The sequence below is a fragment of the Chrysemys picta genome, chromosome 19, assembly GCF_011386835.1.
Source record: "Chrysemys picta bellii isolate R12L10 chromosome 19, ASM1138683v2, whole genome shotgun sequence".
NCBI classification, from domain to species: Eukaryota; Metazoa; Chordata; order Testudines; family Emydidae; genus Chrysemys; species Chrysemys picta.
Genome location: NC_088809.1, coordinates 17,356,032 through 17,376,984, shown reverse-complemented (window position 1 = coordinate 17,376,984; position 20,953 = coordinate 17,356,032). Strand labels below are relative to the sequence as shown.

Sequence of the window (20,953 nt, the reverse complement as noted above, 5' to 3'; positions counted from 1 at the left end):
TATGCACAGTCCGAAAGGAAAATGGATTTGATGGGTTTAGAATAGGTCACCTGCCTCCTGTCAAGAATGTAAAGCGAATCCACAAAAGCATAAGAACTACATAATTCATGAAAGTTTGACAAGAATTTCTGCTTGGAAAGTTACACTCAGACAAAGGAGACAATGCTAGGGAGAATGCCTTCATGATTTGGACAGGGAGTCTCTGGAGATTTGGCACCAATATGAACATTAACTAACTCTGGTTAAATCTCTCCCTACACTGATTTTGTACTTTATGACAGGGCTGTCCACACATGTTCACAGACTTGCAGTAAAGCACTTTTGCAGAGAAACATCACTGAAGGAAAACCAAATTCCTCTGGAGATGCCATCTCTTCTCTCACAGTTGATTATGCTGGCGATTTGCAAAGAGTCTCAGCTCAGCTCCCATATTTGCTAGGAGTCATTCTCATCTAGAAATGTCAGTGCATTTCTAGGTTAATAAAAACTGTGTCTTCGAAAAAGGTCACTATATCAGCAAAAAGAAGGAGAGGATCGAATAGAAGGGAAATGCTTGGGCCAAGGAAGTATTTATTCTGATTTTATTTTAAGAATACTCAGATTCTTGGAACACACTTGCTTTGCTTGTGTATTTACCAACAGCAGCCCCTTCAATGGAACTAGAGATCCAGAATAATTCAAATTTCCGGGCCATAAAAGAACCTCAGATAATCCAAATGCTCTGCAATTCATAAAAACTAAGAGATACAGTGTTCTCCCCACACTACAGAAAAGTTTTACAGCCTGATCCTGTGACCACACCACATACAGAATTACCATCAGCAGGAGTTTGGTGCACAGCACGTCAATGGCAGCTGCAGGATCAGGCCTTTAAAAGCGTGAGTACTATAGCAAAGTCTCTGATACGCTCTCTTGTGGCTAATAAATTCAGATTTGGCCTTGGATTCCCTGAGTCTATGCAGTTCTTAAAGCTCTGAGGTTCAATTTACTATTATTATTTGTACTGTGGTAGCACCTGGGCGCCCTAGTCATGGACCAGGGCTCCATTGTACTACATGCTGTACAAACACAGAACAAGTTGATGCTCCATGTCCCAAAGAGATTGCTATCTAAGCCTAAAAAAAGAAATAGGTGGAGCCAGATAGATGCGGGAGCACAAGGAAACAATGAGACAATACTGACAATGCAGTCAATAAAACAATACAGATGTCACAGTCTCAAGTTACTCAGACTCTATTAGTTTTGTTAAAACATCCAGCAGAACACATTTACATGTATCATACATTTGGTAATGGACCAGCTTTATTTTCTTATTTGTTGACTTATTCATTTGGTAATTCCCAATGAAAATCCCAGCGATAAGTGGAAATCAGCTAGGTCCTACTGTAAAACAGAAGCACATATTAAAGTCACACCCTGCCATGTCTTAAGACTTTAATGAATCCATCCAACATCAAGGAATGAACTCCTACATGACATGAATAAGTCATACCTTTATTCTATCACTGCAAGCCGAATTACAAGCACTGCCTGCGTCAATATTTTATGAGATCGAAAGGAGGCAACTTGATTGGAGTATGGAAACATGTTGGAGCAGATGCACAATCACTCTAATGTTTATGTATAAAAATCAGGTTCAGTTACTACTAGGCATTATATTAACTCAAAGCACTTGAAGTTCATTAACGTCACTACATGATAATGGCTGGTAAAAACTGGATAGCACCTTTAAGTGGTTTTGGCTGACTTGAGGGAGCAAAACACTTTTAAAGGCTGCAGGAAAATAATGATCTACCAAGGCAACAAGATAATCTTGTTTCTGAGCATAGAGCAGTTAGCACAGGGAAGACGAAAAGGATTTGTTAGGAATGCTACTCAAAATCCTGCTCTAATCCTGACATGGTGCCGGGAAGGAACAGCCCCATTCTATACAGCACTTGTGAGGCCCCCGCCACCTGTAATAGTCCATTGGAAAACTATTCATTTCCAAGCTCACAAGGCAAGACTTCAGCTTTGACCAAATAGCAGCAGTCTTGAGAAATGGGTTTCCCACACAACAATCTCAGACTAGGAAAGACAGCACCTCTTCTGTCTGTCTGTCTGTCCTCCCCTCACTAACACAGTACTCCCATTCTCTGGGCTTCACTCTGTCGCAGTCAGAATATTCACATGAGTAAGGGCTGCAGGACTGGGCACATTAGTCACACAAAATTGAGTCAACTGGGAATTAATTTTCTCATTTCCAACAGATAAAATAAAGTTACACATCTCAGCATGTTGTCAAGCACTATGCAGCCCTTGACCTTGAGGACACAGCACTCATTCCTGTTGGTTCCATCACCGCTTGGTAAAAGTTCACATTACAAACCACAATTTGGCAGAACCCCAGATTGACAGAAAGGGGCCCAGAGGAAGAGAGAATTGGGATGATAAGGGAAGTGATTTGGGGGTGGGGGAGGAGAGGCGTGGAAGCTTTGTGAGGAGAGGGGAAGAGGGAGAGAGGCAATGATAAAAACGCATGGTATCTGTTCAAGTCTGAGATCACCATATCAGAAACCCATCTCTCAGAACTGCTGTTTTGTAATATACCGAATCTTGCAGAGTTTAGGGTTGTTGTTTTTAATCTTTACCAATGCAGTTACCTGCAGAAAGCCACAGAATGAGGCTTTAGAAGTTTCAACACTATACAGCCATCCATCATCAACCATAGGTCACAATAGAGGATCACTAATTGGATTTAAAGTTCTAATACGTTATATATGCTCCTCTTGGCAAATTCATGATTTTGTATACATCTATGTAGTACCTATCACAATGGGACCCTAATCCTCACTTACAATATAAATATTAATTTACACACAAATAAACTATGTTAAAAGGGGATTAAGGTTGCAAAGTCAAGCACTCAAAAGTTAGTAAATGCCAGAAATAAGATTGCCTGTGCAACCTTAATTATGCTCCCTTGTGCCTGTACATTATGATACAGTTTTTAATTACCTTATCACATACTATTTTTTCCACAATTCCTGCCTCATTCACTACACAGAATGGATGATCCTCACTTAATGAGCAGCTATTCAATATTTTGTTTTCTCCTCACTGTTTAATGTATGGTCCCACATGCCTTGTTTACTGCACACTATTCAAATCCTACTCTATAGAATAATTTCCTCATGGGCTTTTCTATGATGCTCATCAACATAGAACCTGCGTGCTTCACAAATATTTATTTATTTTCACAACACCTCTGAAAAATGACAGAGGGCATAATTATCCCCAATTTACAGATGGGGAACTATGGCACAGAGAGATTATGGGCAAAAGTATCTACTAATTCTGGATGCCCAAATTTAGCACCTGTGACCTGATATTTCAGCGTGCATAGCATTATACACCACTTTATACATTCAAATCACAGCTCCCAAGCCTCCCACTGACTCAGATTGCAAGCCCTCAGATCAAAGTACCCAAAAAATGAGGAACACACAATTACTGATCATCAATGAAAAGTTTGGCATAAGTGACTTGCCCAGCATCACACAGGAACTCTGTGGCAGAGACAGGAATAGACTCAAAAAAGAAAATAAGAATGGCCGTACTGGGTCAGACCAACAGTCCATCTAGCCCAGTATCCGGTCTTCTGACAGTGGCCAGTGCCAGGTGCCCCAGAGGGAGTGAACACAACAGGTAATCCATTCCCTGTCACTCACTCCCAGCTTCTAGCAAACAGAGGTTAGGGACATCATCCCTGCCCATCCTGGCTAATAGCCACTGATGGACCTATCGTCCATGAATGTATCTAGGTTTTTTTTTAACCCTGTTATAGTCTTGGCCTTCACAACATCCTTTGGCAAAGAGTTCCACAGATTGACTGTGCGTTGTGAGAAGATCGTCCTTTCTCTTTCTGCAATCCCCTGCATCATTTACTACACACTTTCCAACTACTGCAACAAATGAGTCAGGGATCCTATAGACAACAGTTTCCTTCACTACACAATCATGATTCATTTCCAGAGCAGGTCCCTTCTGTGCACTGAATGAATTAGTATATTGAACCTGTATCCTTCCCATGCCATCAAACATTGCTTAGGGCATGAACAAGCCTCCACCATCCCTGTCTATCCTAGGCCATTCTTTGTATGTTGTTAAGCTTCAAGAGCTTTCCCTCTTCTATGTACTTTTAGAGGGATGGATTCTTTTGGTTGGCTTAAGTATTTTCCTGAATTGGGGTCAATATGCTTCAGTGGTAGCAGAAGCAAAATAGTGTTAAGTTGTGGTATTTATACGACATAAGGTAGATCTAGACAAATTTATCTCTATATATGAGTGATTTAAATATTTAACGTAGCACACTGTGAGGGAGTTAATTCAAACTGTAAATGGACATAGTTACCTCTGATAGTTAAACGCAAACCAAAGAGTGCTACTCAGTGTGGATGTGAATATAAAGCCCAGCTCTGACTTCTTTCGTTTCATCCTAAACAGCCCTAGAAAATAATGTTGCTTTCCTCAGTATGACACAGATATATGCCTACATAAGCATGAGTGTCTGCAGCTGTTTATTTACACACTAATATGTCTTTGCAAGGTGTATTCAACCTGGGTTTGCTCAGCAAATGAACACATGGTACTCATTTACTCAAAAATGACATAGTCAGCTCAAAGCACAGAACCCCACACCACTCTGCTAGGAGGTGGAAAGTATGTGCTTAATCCATTTTACAAGGTGAGCACTGCGGCATCTGAGCACTTCACAACCTAATGTACTTATTCTGACAGCACCCCACAAGTTAGGGCAGTGCTATTGTCCCCATTTTGCAGATTGAGAATCAAGGCACAGAGAGATTAAGTGACTTAACCAAATCACACAGGAAATCTGTGGAACAGCTAGGAACTGAACCTAGGGCTTCCATGTCCTGGGCTAGTGCCCTAACTACTGGACCACCCTTTCTCTAAATTCTGATTCTCACGAGTCTGTAGGCCTGGCTTCTGATCAGTGTGATCTGAATCTGACTGCCATCTCAGAATTCATCTTAAAAAAAAAAAAAAAAAAAAAAAGGCAAATCCTGGAACTTTTTCTCTACAGTTACAGGGAAAATTTATTATATATACACAGCCTGCAAGGAAACTGATCATCTGAGATGTACGATCAGTGCTTTGTTCCCCAAGAGAACACCCTATGCCAGGGAAGTTAGTAAGTTTTCTTGGCTGGAAGAAGTAACTAATGGGTCTATAAGAGAGTGCAGTGATATGCAGGCTCTGCTCTTAACGTGTACATGAATTATGGTGCTAATAATAAAAAGGGCTTCTATGGCCCCTACATAAGAGTTGGGGGTTCCAGAGAGCAGCCCTCATCTCCTTCCCCTCAGCTTGGGGGATGCACAGGATTCCCAGGGCTCTGTGTTCCTGATGTCTCTATAAGGACCTGTTCAGGTTATGCCTCCACTCTGTGAAAGTGACTCCCATTCATGATAAGCAGTAAACACTGCAAGATGAAACTAACAGGACCTGATCCTCCTCTCTCTTATAATGATGTCAATCAGGAGGGACTATTAAAGCCAGTGAGCTACAAAGGTATAAAAACAAAGGAAATTTGAGGAGTTGTAAGACACAGTGAGCTTGACTGTTACCTCACTTACGCAGATTTTGCATTGTTTAACTCCACTCACTTCAGTGGGATTATTGCCAATTTATACCATTGTCATTGAGAGGAGAATCAGGCCATGGATTTTCCTGCATAGGGCATAATTTGTCCCCAGTAATAAATATAGTAGCTTTGCTGACAACATAACAAGGGCTCTAACAGAGGAGCCAGGGAAGAGAAAATGATAAGCCAAATCTCAGAAAACAACACAGAATATAAATACTTCTCCAGCAAGCAATGGAACATCTCTCACACAGCATCGCAGCGTTAATGTCTGTTTATGCTCACACCAATATAATTAGCACAGTCACTGCTAACTAGCTAACAACTTTACTATAAACTTACTTGAACAATACATGCTGGAGAATTTATCACTCTCAACACTGCACAGCTTTGTCTGAGCACAGCTACAGATTCATATGAAATACTAAAGTTACACCAGCAACCTGTGACACAGCTGAAAAGATCAGTCCTGTCCGGAGAAACTGTGGCCCTCAGTGCGTTTTGGATTAAGGCTCCCTGAAAAGGAAGTCTCCCAGACTGAGAATTCCCCAGATATGGAAGAACTCGGGTGGGAAACAGTGGTTCAGGGCTCTGTGTGCTATAACAGTGCTCCACGGCAACATAGAATGGGCTTGGGCCAACAAGGAGCAGATCAGTGGATCCTCATTATACGAATCCAATGGCCAAAACTGCATACCTCAGGGAAGCAGCCACTCTGTAACCCATGGACTTTCTTTTGTCGTGTTTCTTTTGTCCTGTTGCTAAACTGGGGGGAGAGGGGCGTTCAGGGATGGTTTCAGTTTCTCATCCAAAACTTCTCAAAGGATCCTTGCAGTAGACCCAGTTACCGAGCTGCTACACAGTGAAAAATGGCAAGTAAATAAACCTTATAAGATTCTAGGCAGAAGAGATTTTATAAACATATGGAAACAACAGAACTTGAAAACATGGTTTTAAAAAGCTGATAATCTATCTTCCCATATCACATGCTTGACATTTATTCCAATTATTATTTCTCCTTACGTACTTTTTCTGTATTGCTAGTGCCAAAAATAAAACTAAAGAAAAACTGCAATGGAATAGAAAATGTTTCCAATCACTCGATCCAGTGAGAAATATGACGAAGAACCCAAACCTGCAAACACACAGGCATGTTAATAAATTTACACAGACCCAGCTACTCAAAAGGTATTTGGCTGCCTAACCCCTATTGAAATCAATGGAAGTTAGGTGCCTAAATACCTTTGAGGATCTGGGCCGCAGTGTATGCAGGATCGTGCACACAATCACTAATAATTATTTCCTTAAAATTCCCATATTTATATCCCACATTTCTTGTCTTGATAAATCCCAGCAAAGTAGAGTCAAGACAAAGAACAGGAAATTTCCATAGGATAGCCCTGAAGCTTTGCAACTGGCAACAAATATAAACACTTACTTATTAATGCAAAACAATGCCAGAAACTAAAATGCAAACTTTCCCTAAAAAGAACTATGGGAAAACTCCAGTAGTAATACTCCATGTCTGTGGCTCCTGCTCGGATCTTCCTGTCTCAGTGAATGTCAGACTGCATTTCTTATTGGAACCATCATTAAGGGCTCCATCCTGGAAGGTACGGACTTGGGAGCTGACAGCACTCCACACCATGCATGATTAGGCCCTAAAATGACAGCCCCTGAGGATTACACAGCAACCTAGTTCACTGGAGATTTTGGAAATATATATATATGGATATAGGTTGTAATTTCCTTTTTTAAATTTACGTATTCTGATTAAGCAATTTTTTCTGCAGTTAATAAGGGCCCAGTTCTGAAAACACTTTCACATGGGATTAAAACACACACACGGTGCATTTCTCCTTTTAAAAAAGTCATCTTTATCCTTCAGGATAATATTATGCCAATATATCAATTAGCATCAGCATATTTTTATTTTCAAAGTACTTAAAAGTTGCTTTTTTCAAACAGGGTTTGTTTAATTAAAAAAGCATGTTTATGCACACGGCATCTATTTAGTATAATGCCTTATCAAAACTCAATAGTGATGAATACCTTTGGGATGAATGAGCTATGTCAACAATAACTTCCATACACTTCTACCATATACATTGTTTTTATGGCCAAACATGCATAATAGTTACATTTAACTGTCTCTCTTTGCTGAAGATTAGGTCACTTTCCAAAGGACAGTTTTTAAGATGCTCACGCTCCAGAGCTAAATCAGGCTGATGAATTTGTGTTTCTCTCCCAAAACAGAGTGCCAGAGCAGAACAGAAAGGGGGAAGGTCAGGAAGGAGGAAAGAAGGAATAAGAAATGGAAAGCAATAGAGAAAGAAGACAGATCAAACAAAGAGAAAAGAAAAACAAAGCATGCTGCCATAAGAGGCAGTGCAGTCCACTGGATAGGGCAGTAGCCTGGGATGCCACTAACCTGTTGTGCAACCTTGGGCAAATCACTTTGCCTCCCATGCGGTCTTCTCTATTTAGACTGCAAGTTTCTGGGGGGAAGGACCATCTCTATCTGTATGTATAGCACCTAGCAGAATGGAGCCCTGATCTCATTTGGTACCCTCAGGAGTGACCACAATATAAAGAATAATGTTGAAAAAACAGTCCTTCTACACAGTTTTCAATATTTGTTTGAAGTTGTGAATACAAATCCATCTATCCTTTGTTCAGCTGATATTTATTCTTTCAATGTATAGCAATAATTGGTACCATGCATCCACCTTTACAATCCACACCAAAAACACAGTCAACAAATGTAATCAAGTAGACCATCTAATGCGTTTATATTGTCTCCATTACCACAGTAAGCCAAACAACCCCAAGTCTTGGCTGACAAATGGGGAGAAGCAACTTCCACAGCAAAGAACCTCGCCACATAAGGCTCTGCCAGTAGCCCCTTGATTTGGACTGAGAGGACTCCAGCTCAAGAGCCCCCAAGGATCTTAACTGCGGCAGTATCACATGGGGAAACATTTCGTCTCCGGTAACCAGGCACCAGCCACTTGGAGCTTTAATGATTACAGCTAGCAGCTTTGACTCTGTTCATACGCATCAGTTCCAAAAAAATAAATTTCTAGTCATAGAAACCGGGATCTTTCCATAGTGGATTTTTTTTAAAGAAACCAAAACCAACCATTCATTATTATTACAGTCATTCCAGGGCAAACACTTGCCAAAGGGCGGTGACACTGCTGGGGGCAAGTCTGCTCCTGCATTTTTCCTCCTGCTCAGGTGGGTGATGGGGAGCTGCCAGCAAGGAAAGGTTTTGTAGCAACAAGGAGGGCAGTGGGGAGGAGGGGGTGGATAACAGAAGTGGGGACTGGGCAAAGGTTCCATGGCATTTGGGAGGTCACAGAAATGGGGAAGGTTCCATGGCAGTTGGGATGAGGAGGAGGTCACAGAGGGAGGGGGAAGGTTCTGTGGCAGTTGGGGAGGAGAAAAGTTCCATGGCAGTTGGTGGGGAGGAGGTCACAGAGGCAGGAAGGGGGTGCTCTGTGGCAGTTGGGATGGGGGTTCACAGAGGCAGGGGGGAGGAAGGTTCCATGGCAGTTGTGGGGAGGGGTCACAGAGGCAGGGGGGGAGGAAGGTTCCGTGGCAGTTGTGGGGAGGGTCACAGAGACAAGGACAGGGTGTTCTGTGGCAGTTGGGATGGGGGTTCACAGAGGCAGGGGGGAGGACGGTTCCGTGGCAGTTGTGGGGAGGGGTCACAGAGGCAGGGGGGGAGGAAGGTTCCGTGGCAGTTGTGGGGAGGGTCACAGAGGCAAGGACAGGGTGTTCTGTGGCAGTTGTGGGGAGGGGTCACAGAGGCAGGGGAGAGGAAGGTTCCGTGGCAGTTGTGGGGAGGGTCACAGAGGCAGGGGGGAGGAAGGTTCCGTGGCAGTTGTGGGGAGGGTCACAGAGGCAAGGACAGGGTGTTCTGTGGCAGTTGGGATGGGGGTTCACAGAGGCAGGGGGGAGGACGGTTCCGTGGCAGTTGTGGGGAGGGGTCACAGAGGCGGGGGGAGGAAGGTTCCGTGGCAGTTGTGGGGAGGGTCACAGAGGCAAGGACAGGGTGTTCTGTGGCAGTTGGGATGGGGGTTCACAGAGGCAGGGGGGAGGACGGTTCCGTGGCAGTTGTGGGGAGGGGTCACAGAGGCGGGGGGAGGAAGGTTCCGTGGCAGTTGTGGGGAAGGGTCACAGAGGCAAGGACAGGGTGTTCTGTGGCAGTTGGGATGGGGGTTCACTGAGGCAGGGGGGAGGAAGGTTCCGTGGCAGTTGTGGGGAGGGGTCACAGAGGCAGGGGGGAGGAAGGTTCCATGGCAGTTGTGGGGAGGGTCACAGAGGCAAGGACAGGGTGTTCTGTGGCAGTTGTGGGGAGGGGTCACAGAGGCAGGGGGGAGGACGGTTCCGTGGCAGTTGTGGGGAGGGGTCACAGAGGCGGGGGGAGGAAGGTTCCGTGGCAGTTGTGGGGAGGGTCACAGAGGCGGGGGGAGGAAGGTTCCGTGGCAGTTGTGGGGAGGGTCACAGAGGCAAGGACAGGGTGTTCTGTGGCAGTTGGGATGGGGGTTCACAGAGGCAGGGGGGAGGACGGTTCCGTGGCAGTTGTGGGGAGGGGTCACAGAGGCAGGGGGGAGGAAGGTTCCGTGGCAGTTGTGGGGAAGGGTCACAGAGGCAAGGACAGGGTGTTCTGTGGCAGTTGGGATGGGGGTTCACAGAGACAGGGGAGAGGTTCTGAAGCAGTTGGGGGGAGGGTCACAGAGGCAGTGGGGAAGATTCCGTGACAGTTGGGAGAAGGGAGGCCAGAAGGTGCTGTGGCAGTTGGAAGAAATGGGTCACCAACGTATCTGGGGCCCAGGGTGGAGCATGGTATGGAAGTCAGTTAAGAGCTAGGGTTGCCAACATTGTATTTCAAAAACAACAGACTGTTTTCTTAGCACCCCTGCCCCACCCCTAATTATGAAGAAGAAGAACTCACCTACATTCGCCAGGAGTATTTCTTGCTGCTTTTTGCAGCACTCAGCAACTCCCAATCTTGTACAGAGATGAAAAAATATGGGATGTCTCTTATAATACGGGACTGTTGGCAACCCTAGGATTCACAAGGTGTTAGAGCCCATAGGAACTAGCAGATGAAATGCCTGCTGCATTTGCCTCAGTTGGCCCTTTGTCAGTGATCGTTTCAAGGCTTGGTGACCACAGCACTCGTCGACTTCCTGAGAGGACACTTTCCAAAAGTCTGTGAGGGACCAAGAGTGAAAATGCATGAGCGTCCTGGACTTCACTCACCAACAGGTAAATAAAATATAGGGTGAACCAGCAGGAACATATCCTCATGTTCCCCATGGTTGTGCCTATTCTGCAGCATATGTACAAATGGTGCTTCCAAACATATGAAAGGACAAATGTCCAACATCCATGTACATGAGACTGGATTTAGGGCCAAATTCCCATCCTTAAGTAAACAGGACTCTTACACTGGGATTTTCAAAGGAGCTTAAGGGAAAACTCAATGAATTTCAGTAGAATTTGGATGCCTAACTCCTCTGAGAATCCCAACTCCACTGATTTTCAGTGAAAGTCTCTGTACCCTATTAACAATCCCTTGAGTCATCCCGGGCCTCAATTCTTTACTCTGACTTTTCCAATGTAAAATCATAAGCTACTGCCTTCCTCTGTCCAAAGTAAAAAGTCAGTGTGCAGTGGTAGGTCAACTTTAAACCATCCCTTCACCTTCACATTAGATTCCGCTTTTCAAGTTTCAACCTCAAGAATAGTTGTCGTAACTGACTAGCAGCGTAGTGTCATTTACTTGACTAGAGCTACAGATTTACACCAGGCCAAATCCATGTTTGGTTTTTAATGGAGATCAGTCCCTCACCTTAGTCGCAAATCAATGACTGAAGCCTTTAGACTTTCCTTACATCCAAAGTAGTTTTCAGGACACTTCCATTTATGCACCATTAAGCATCTCCTATACTGCAGCATTACAGAAAGCAGACTAATAACAACTTGGCTAGCATTTGATGCAGGCATTCCTTGATGAAAGCACAATGCCCACTTTCTCTGATGTTGCAGTAGAAGAAGGGATCTTTTTAGTAGCATCCGTTTTGTGGCTTCTCTAATACTGCTTTCCACATTGGTATATTTCAGGCAATTAAATAAGCTTATGCTTATAGGCAGTCTTTATAGAGTGCCTGGGGGCAGGTTTGTTGGATTGTGTTCTACACAAGACCCGGTTCTGGGAACAACTTCAAGGATCCCATTTGCCTCTTATCCAGTCCCATGAGCAGAAATGTGAAGGAAATAAAAATCATGTTCACAAAGGACTCAGTTATTGCTGTGTCATGGTGATCAGGGCAGTTCACTTTTCCGTCTCCATTGCCCCATCTGTAACCTCCTACCCCTTTTCACAGAGGGATTATGAGGATTAGTTAGCCAGTGTTTGTACAGAACTGTGAAGCCATCAGTGTTAAGAGTTCTTATTGGGTTATCTCTGACACATTTTACAGTGCACAAGTACTTGTGTTACTCTCAGTCCATGATTCAGTCTTTTCTAAGGACAAACGCCACAGGACTTTGTCAGGACAACTCAGGCATGGCTCATTTATCACCTTGCTGTCCACTTTGTCCCTAAATTCCTCTCACTGTAGCCTGTTCCCAGGCAATCCTTCTATCTCACATGGTATTACATATTCATAGTCTAACACATACAAAATTGCTCCTATCGGAAACCTGGGTTTTTTAATCTTGCTCCTATATATGCCTGCCACTGTAGCTGCAGCCAGCTCTGACAATAACCATTACAGGGCACCACGCAGTCCCTCCATTCTGTTATCATCTAACTATGGCTACTGTAACAAAAAGAACCACAGACTGGTACTTTGAGCTCCACAAGAGAATTTAATTTGGAGAGATATGGGGACAGTGAGAACATGATAAAGTTTCTTTGTCAGTCTGAAATAAAACTAACACTGGAAGGAAAATGCTACTAGTCAGTGGACGCTGCTTCCAAGACCCATCCACTGCACTGTAAATTGATAGAGCCTGATGCCTTGCCTTAGCACTCTCCTCCCGCCCTCCCACCCCCAAACACACTCAAGACAGATGTCTTGTTTAATACCTCACTGGCTAAAACTCCAAGCTTATACTGCCGTCACAGGGGAAACCACATGGGTTCTGCCTATTATTAACCACTTATTCCTATCCAAAGAAAGTTAGTCCTCTAAAGCCGATTAATGCATCATATCTGATGGAGAACATTCAGAGTGTGGTCCTCTACAGAGCAAAGGCAGAGAATCACACATACTCATTCAAGAACAACAATGCTGTATCAGTGAGACCCCGACACACGGACACTGCATTACAACCTCTTAGCAGGAGGGCACCTAAGAGGCAACTGTGAGAGGCAGTGTTGTCCTGAGCATAGAGCATGGCACTGGGACTTGGGTGACCTGAGTTCTATTTGTAGCTCTGCTCCATGACATGCTGTATGACCTTGGGGAAGGCATCTCTCTGTGCTTCTATTTCCCTTCCCATCCTTTGTGTTGATTATTTAGATTGTAAACTCTTTGGGCAGGGATTTCTCTTGTATGTGCACAACACCTATTACAGTGGGCGCCTAGTCTCAGTTGAAGCCCAACCCTAGGTACTACTTTAATACAAATAAATAATAATGTACCTGAGCTCCTAATTGGAACAAAAGAAGCTGTAGCTTAAACCCATGTTTCCTAAGACATATCGATTTGCCACCCATACATTGCACACTTGTGAGCAAAGAAGTCAGCATGCCTTGTGATTAATTTCACTCATTCCTGTGCACACTCCAGCCTCGTACACGTGCTGCAGTACAACAACTTGCTGCACCCTGCACAAATACTTGTGGGATCATAGCATCAATGTACAATTTTTCTTCTTTTTAAGTGACAGAGCCTGCCTTATGCAATTTCAGAAGCACCATTTCAAAGTGATCCTATGTCAAAAGCCAAACAAGTCAAAACTGCTGTGGAGACTTGCAGGGAAAAAATAAACACGTTAATAGAAGTTGCATTATATGTTTAGCTTGATACGATGGCAAAGAGGGAAGTAAATAAAATAGCCATGATTAGTATTCAATTAAACCTTTCCATTGAGTTATAACCACAACAGAATCATATATTTTGCTTTGACAGCACAGTTGCAGAAACTGCTATCATTGCAACACAAGCAGCTTTCCTTACCAACAATGTACAGGCAATTATGAGGGAAAAAGAGAATTATTCAGAAGAATCAGTAAGACAGAGATAACAAAAAAAGTGCTATCACTGTACATGCATGATTGCAAGGTAGACATCAGATATTGGTAGGGGAAGAAACTTTCAACTGGCACTATATGCAAATCGAATAATAACACAGTCTAATCTCAAAATCAATACTGGTGATTGCAAAGGCTGATACTGTGCACTGCCACAACAGAAAATCCAAGCTACCAAGACAGCTCAAAACTAACTTCCCGGGACTTTGGCACAGCAAGGGGGATAGTCTTCCAGTTAGTAGACATCATTGTAGAGCTAGCCACAATAAAAAAAAATTAATAGGACTTCTCTATCAGGACAAGTCAAAATTTTTCAAAATTTAGATGAAAGTTTTTTGCAAACATTTCTCAAAAATTTTTCCTTTTTTTTTTTTTTTTTTGCTGTTTTTTTAACCAACTCATGGTCAAAATTTTTTGAGATTTTGATAAATTGTAAAAAGGTTCATTTTTTTTTAATAGCTCTGTTCTCTAGGTCTCCTATTACTGTAGCATCCGAGCAGTACACGGACATGAATGAATTTATCTTCACAACACTCTACATGCAGTAGGGAAGTATTACTCTCCACATTTTACAGACAGAGAACTAAGCCACAGAGCAACTAAGTAACTCTCCCAAGGTCACACAGGAAAGTCTGTGACAGTTCCAAGAATGTACCCTAGACCGCTGGAATTCTGGTGCACTGTCTGCTGCAGAGCTGGGAATAGAGCCCAGGCCTTCTGTATCTAAAACCTGTGATTTAACTGCATACCATCCTTCCTTAAAGTGACCTGGGTATATTTCCCTGCTCTGAAATTAATATAGAGGTACTTCCTATATATTAATTTCTCAAGCTATTAAAATCAGTTTGTTTATTTTTAATACTATGTCTCTGTGTTTGAAACAATACTACAAAACTATACATTAAAACAAAACATTCCATGGACACACAGACACTTTGCAAAAGCAATGTACTGCATAAACACAAACATCCCAGCCACACACAGCATCTCCTTAGCCATCTAATACACCTTTCACTTAAACAGCTGGGTTTTCCCATGCCTCTCTTATCACAGGAAAGTCTACTGTTTCATCATACGTCTTATAACATTAAACCACTGCTACCATGTCAACATATCAATGTGTTGAAGATGGAAACAACAGTTTCACCGCCTTAAAAAAAACAAAAACAAAAACAAAAAAACCTCACTTTCTAATCTAAAATATTGGTAAACAATTAATCACATTATTACCCAGATTTCTATACTGTCAGCACACACCAGAGTCAAACAGACCTATCTGAACATGGACACAGGAATCCAATTTTCCCATGATTTTCTCTTGTTGCAATTCTATTTTAGACTTATTAGCAGATCTTAGTTAACCAACTAGTGTCTCTCATCACAGCTCACAGTAATTACATATACCTGAGAGACTGAAATGCAAAAGAAATTTCTGCTGTTACCAAGAACTAAGGATCACATTTTCAAAGAAGCTCAGAGCCAGAATTTCAAAGGCTGAGCATCCATAAGGGAGGCCAGATTTTCAGAAGAACTCAGTAACCATTCTAACAACTATATAAGAGCCAGATTTTCAAAACTGCATAGCACCCAACATGCTGTGCTGAGCTGAGCTGCTGTGAAAATCTGGGCACTTATTTTGGTATCTAAATAGAATCTGAGCTCTTTTGAAAATCCTTTTATAGTTTAAACTCAGACTCAGCAAAGAAAAATTGAGGTGGCGTTTTAAAAAAACAACCTCAAAACTCCAGATTTATGGATGTTTTATAAATAAATATCACAAATTATTTTGCTTCTCTGCTACTAAAAAAAGGGGGATTAAAATAATTTAAAAGAATAAGTCAAACCCTGCTTACCTTGATCATGAGAATTCAGTTCTTACTTGCGTGAGAGAAGCCAGTGGGCCTACTCGGGTGAATAAAATGAGTGTGATTTGACTTTTAGGAAGGGGAAAAACAAAACAAAAAACACGTTCCCTCCCAAACTGATGACTTCTATAAATTTCAACTTCAAGTGCAGTAGAGTGTTTAGCTTGGAAACTCTCTGACAGCCTATATATTCATAGCAGTGCAACAGCAGCACTACAACCACCACCACTCAGGGTTTACTCAGAACATTTTGTATAACCAGCTTTGCAGTGAATGACTAGATCTGACCTTGGCACCTCTTGCGTTATACCCACTGATAGATGCGCTTAGACTTGCCTCCTACCCAATCTCCAGAACTACAGTAGCTCCCAGCTACCCGCTGATTTATAGCTTGATTGCGGTAACTAGCTTCCCCCACTGCAGAACTCAAAAAACAAGCTCTTCAAGGCTTCAGCTGGTTTTCCTGCTATACAGCCAACAAGCATGTTTTCTTAAAAATTCAGGTTTTGCATGGTAATTTTTTTCAGTCTGAAGTCAAATTTCAGGTGCACAGAGGACAAAATTTACAGTACTATTATTATAAAGTTACCTTCGTAAAACATTTATACAGCACTGTAAATTTATAGCTAGAGCGACAAATTCTGATCAAAGTTACACTAGTTAAAATCAGGAGTAACTCCACTGAAGTCAATGGAATTAGCATAGATTTTCATGTGTACACAGCAGAAACTGACACACCAGTAAAGAGCTGGGACCAAGTTCCATTTACACAATCTATAGATTTCAAAGTAGCAGCCGTGTTAGTCTGTATCTGCAAAAAGAACAGGAGTACTTGTGGCACCTTAGAGACTAACAAGTTTATTTCAGCATAAGCTTTCGTGGGCTACAGCTCACTTCTTCAGATGCATCTGAAAATAAATTTGTTAGTCTCTAAGGTGCCACAAGTACTCCTGTTCTTTTTACAATCTATAGAGTTGCTCTGGATTTACATTGGTGTAACACAGCAGAATTTGGCCCACATTCCCTGTCCTCAGGTTTACAAAAGGCATTTATAGCAAACATTTAAATTAAAAAAAAAATCAGCCCAGAATTAATCATACATACGCAGTGTTATAATCAGTGCACGATAATTAGTTTCAACTTTAAAATTAAAAAAAAAATCCAAATCACTTGCCAGTATTTGCAGCATAAAAATGGAGAGATGCGCAGTCGTGAATACATACCATGCAGATTTATATAGATATGCTTATACAACTGGAATATTATCTGACTGCTCCACTAGATCCACTGTCAATATGGTTCTAGGAAGAATACAGTGTGAGAAGCAGATTCCCCCCAAGGCACCACCCCCAAAAAGCATCACAGGAGTTAGAGATGGAGAGACCAACTGAGGTTGTTTTATTCCAGTTTTCCTTTTTCAGACTAGAGACATTTCAGCAAAACAGAAAATGGGATACAAAGAGAATTCTGCATCTGCTTCCAGAGCAAAGCAATCTCATTGTTATCATGATTTGTTCAAATGCTCTGCTGGATGTAATGACCAAATGAGAACAAAACACAACCCTTAGGTATGTAATGCATATTGCACCAATATAAATATGCATTACACAAACACGGGGATGAATAGTGTGCAGGATGCAGATGATTTAAATCTTCCTCCTTTATTCGCTAATGATTCCCTCCCAATGAAATGATTTCAAGCCAGAAAGTCGCTTCCAAATCCTCCGCTTTTGTTCCATCAGCGCTGAACATTCATTTGCTTCAATGAAAGGGGCACATTTCGTTCTGATAAGCACCGGGGTGCAGCCACAAGCAAAGTCACTGGCAGTTCCTTACCACTGGGCATGGACCCCTCAGGCTTGGGGAGGGGAGCAGGTGGAAACGCACCCTACCTCCCAGCAATGTGCAAATGACAGTTTCAGCAAGGCAGCAGCCCCGTAGGACCCTAGGATCTGTACAAAGACTATGAGAAAGTCCCTTCCACCAGCACAGCCGGACTGTGGGGATCCCAGACAGCTGCAGCAATGGGGCATTTTACTCAGCTCAAGGAAGCAGGAAGGCTGCCAGGCATTAGATCCTTAACCGGCCAGCCAAGTTTCTCCAGCCCAGCCTGGCTGCTGTATACACTTTCCTTCCCTCCCAGTGCTGATGGGCTGCACCTACCTTCCCAGCAAAGTCCTCTGCAGCTTTCCGCCTGCAGGCATATGAGCACAAGGTGGTTTCAGCCCAGACCTCTAGGTTTCTCCCTCCTATCGGATGCTGCTGCCCCCAGCACGTAACCCTGTGGCACTCACTCACCTGGGCAGGTTGCTGGAAGGTCTAGAGCTGCTGCGGCTCTAGGTCTCTGCCTGGGCTGCTTGCAACGTGCCTCTGTTTGCAGAGACTATACAAAGTATCAAGTGATCCTCCTATCAGGAATTCTGTACCATAGGCAGCATCCTCGGCTCTCCTCCTATTGGCAATTTCTGATGTCCAGTGCGATTGGTGGACGGTATATTATAACTCTGGTTTCTGATTGGAAGCACAGAGGACTATGTAAATGACTATATGAGGTTGGCTTGCCGTTGGTTCATTGCTTCTGAGCTTTCCATAGGCTTTTCTCCCCAAACCTGCTGTAAATTGCAGGTTGATTGGAGCGTTTTGATCAAAAAAATCTCACAAAGAAATTGCAACGTATTTCTTCCATGTGGAGTTATATCACTGATATCCTGAGTGTTGGGAGAATTCTGTGAGTGTCTCGCAGATCACCAGCCTTGATGAGGTTTTTGATCTGACTGTGTATCCAGAAAAAAGGTATCTTTACGTGCATTTAAAAAGGGGGTAGTGTAAGGATACTTACACTATTGGAATTCCTCTACTGGAATCCCCATTGCTTTGCAGTGGTAGCAATTTACTTTTTAATGACTAATATTTTTAAAGGTACTAGAAATTAAATTTTAGCCATTGTTTTCCAATAGCAGATTACTACAGCCCTGTGTATCTGATGGAGCGGGTGGTCAGAGATTTTTCACCCCACACTTCAAGTGCTGCCAACTCTCTCCATATTATAGTGAAACTTGCAATATTTATTGTTTATCTTAATGCCTTAGCTTCTGGAGGCATGTGATTAGCTGAGACTCCTAGCTTTCATTTATAAGTGGGGGGGGGGGGGGCGGGAGGAAGTAGTTTTCTAGCATTCACTGTTGCAGAAGAAGGCTTGAAAATGTAATCCAAGTGCACCCTGAAGGCTCAGAGACCAAATACAAATAACTCAGAATTTATTTGTCTTAAAAATCATGGGATTTAAAAATTATCTCATTATGGGGGGTGGAGGGAAGCTGAATCATGATTTTTGAACACATAGGGTTGGTAATATTGCACTTTCTAAGAGGTAATCCTCCCAATATCCGATTAGGATAGAGATTGTCAGGAAAATGATTTTGCTAACATAAATTCAGCCTTCTAACTTCAAGTAGAAAATGAGGCTGAGCTGGGAAGAAGCAGATGTTTGTATAAATCTAAATTATTATTATTTAACATTTATACCAGAAGTAACTCCAGTAATTGTGGTAGCCCTTAAACACTAGAACCAGGCTTGGTCCCACTGTGCTAAGTGCTGTACAATAAAAAGAATGTAGAGAAGGAAAAGATGTAGTTGATTATCCAGTCCACCTTTCTGCCAGTGCAAAATCTTTCCCTACAGTATCAGTGGGGTCAAAATACAAAGTGAGGAGATGTCTGTGATTTTTTTTTTGGAGCTGAAGCAGTCTAGAACACTGTTCTCCTCTAGTTATTTAAACTGAAGAGTGTGAGGCCTTAAGATTTCAGCAGTTTTTACCTCTAATCACCAAAGGAGTCATAACAGCAATAACTTAAATACAGCCGCGACCATGCCACACGTCCAAATGTGTGTGCTGTGAATGTAAGCCAAGGGCTCTCAGATGCTGAGTTTTCGAGAGGGACTGTGTTGTAGGATAGTCTAGGGAACCTCACAAATTAGAGTGAGACCAAAATATTTAGTAAAAACGATGCTTTGCTTTGTCTCCACTCATAAAAAAATTAAAAATCTGAAGTTTACAGGTCATGAATAAAGAAATATTTCTGTTCTGTATTTGAAGAAAAAACATGATGTAGTCATATCATATAATAAAACTCTCTTCATTCCACTAGTATCTCACGAGGATATTAAACAGCACCTATTTAAGTGACACACATTAAAATCAGGGCCATATAAATTGCATCCAAGAGTTTTAAAAGAGCTGGCCGAGGCGTTTACTTGACTGTTAATGTTGCTTTTCAGAAGACTGGAAGAAAGCTGATGTTTTGCCAATATTTAAAAAAAAAAGTAACAGGGATGACCCAAGTAATTGTAGGTCTGTCAGTCTGACATTAATCTCAGGCAAGATAACAGGGCGACTGATATGGGATTCAATTAATAAAGAATTACAGAAGGGTAATATAATTAATGCTAATCAGCATAGGTTTATGGAAAATAGATCTGTCAAACTAACATGATTTCTTTTATGAGATTACAAGTTTGGCTGGTAAAGATAGTAATGTCAATGTAATACAATTAGACTTCTGTAAGGCATTTGACTTGGTACCGCATGACATTTTGATTAAAAAAATAGAAAGGTACATTTAATGGCACTAGGGATGTAAAAGTTTAACCAATTAACCGATAAGCATCAGTCATATCGGTTTCAGTTAATGATCAAACTCCGCTGCCGCCCAGCCTCCTGGCTGCTGGCCCCAGCTGGGACTCCAGATGTGGGGTCAGCAGTGGAGCTCCGCGTAAAACATGGGAGTGCTGTACCGCACACTCCCCCAGTTACAAGGGGCGGCTCCAGGCACCAGCGCACCAAGCGTGTGCCTGGGGCGGCAAGCCACACGGGGTGGCCTGCCGGTCGCCGTGAGGGTAGCAGTCAGGCTGCCTTCGGCGGCATGCCTGTGGGAGATCCGCCGGTCCTGTGGTTTTGGCGGTAATTTGACGGCGGGTACGCCGAAGGTGTGGGACCGGCGGACCTCCCGCAGACGTGCCACCGAATCCGCGTTACCAGCGGACCTCCCACAGGTATGCTGCCGAAAGCTGCCTTACTGCCGTGCTTGGGGCGGCAAAATACATGGAGCCACCCCTGCCAGTTACCCACCTATGTGAACTCCTTAACAGTTAACTGTTTAAAC

General features: G+C 42.7%; 1 protein-coding gene across 11 annotated transcripts in view; it reads right to left on the bottom strand.

Moving 5' to 3' along the window:
• The window catches only part of CAMKK1 (calcium/calmodulin dependent protein kinase kinase 1), a 192,604-nt gene extending 174,385 nt beyond the window's left edge, over positions 1–18,219 (bottom strand). For 4 of the 11 annotated variants that reach the window (XM_065573279.1, XM_065573276.1, XM_065573278.1 and 1 more), the window contains exon 1: positions 18,089–18,196. The gene's annotated coding sequence lies outside the window, so the exon portion shown is untranslated. Of the gene's footprint in view, positions 1–10,610; positions 10,872–17,953 lie in introns of those variants that run through there. The other 7 variants (XM_005284390.3, XM_005284395.3, XM_042857759.2 and 4 more) reach the window with 5 other exon arrangements.
• Positions 18,220–20,953: the final 2,734 nt, after the last annotated feature.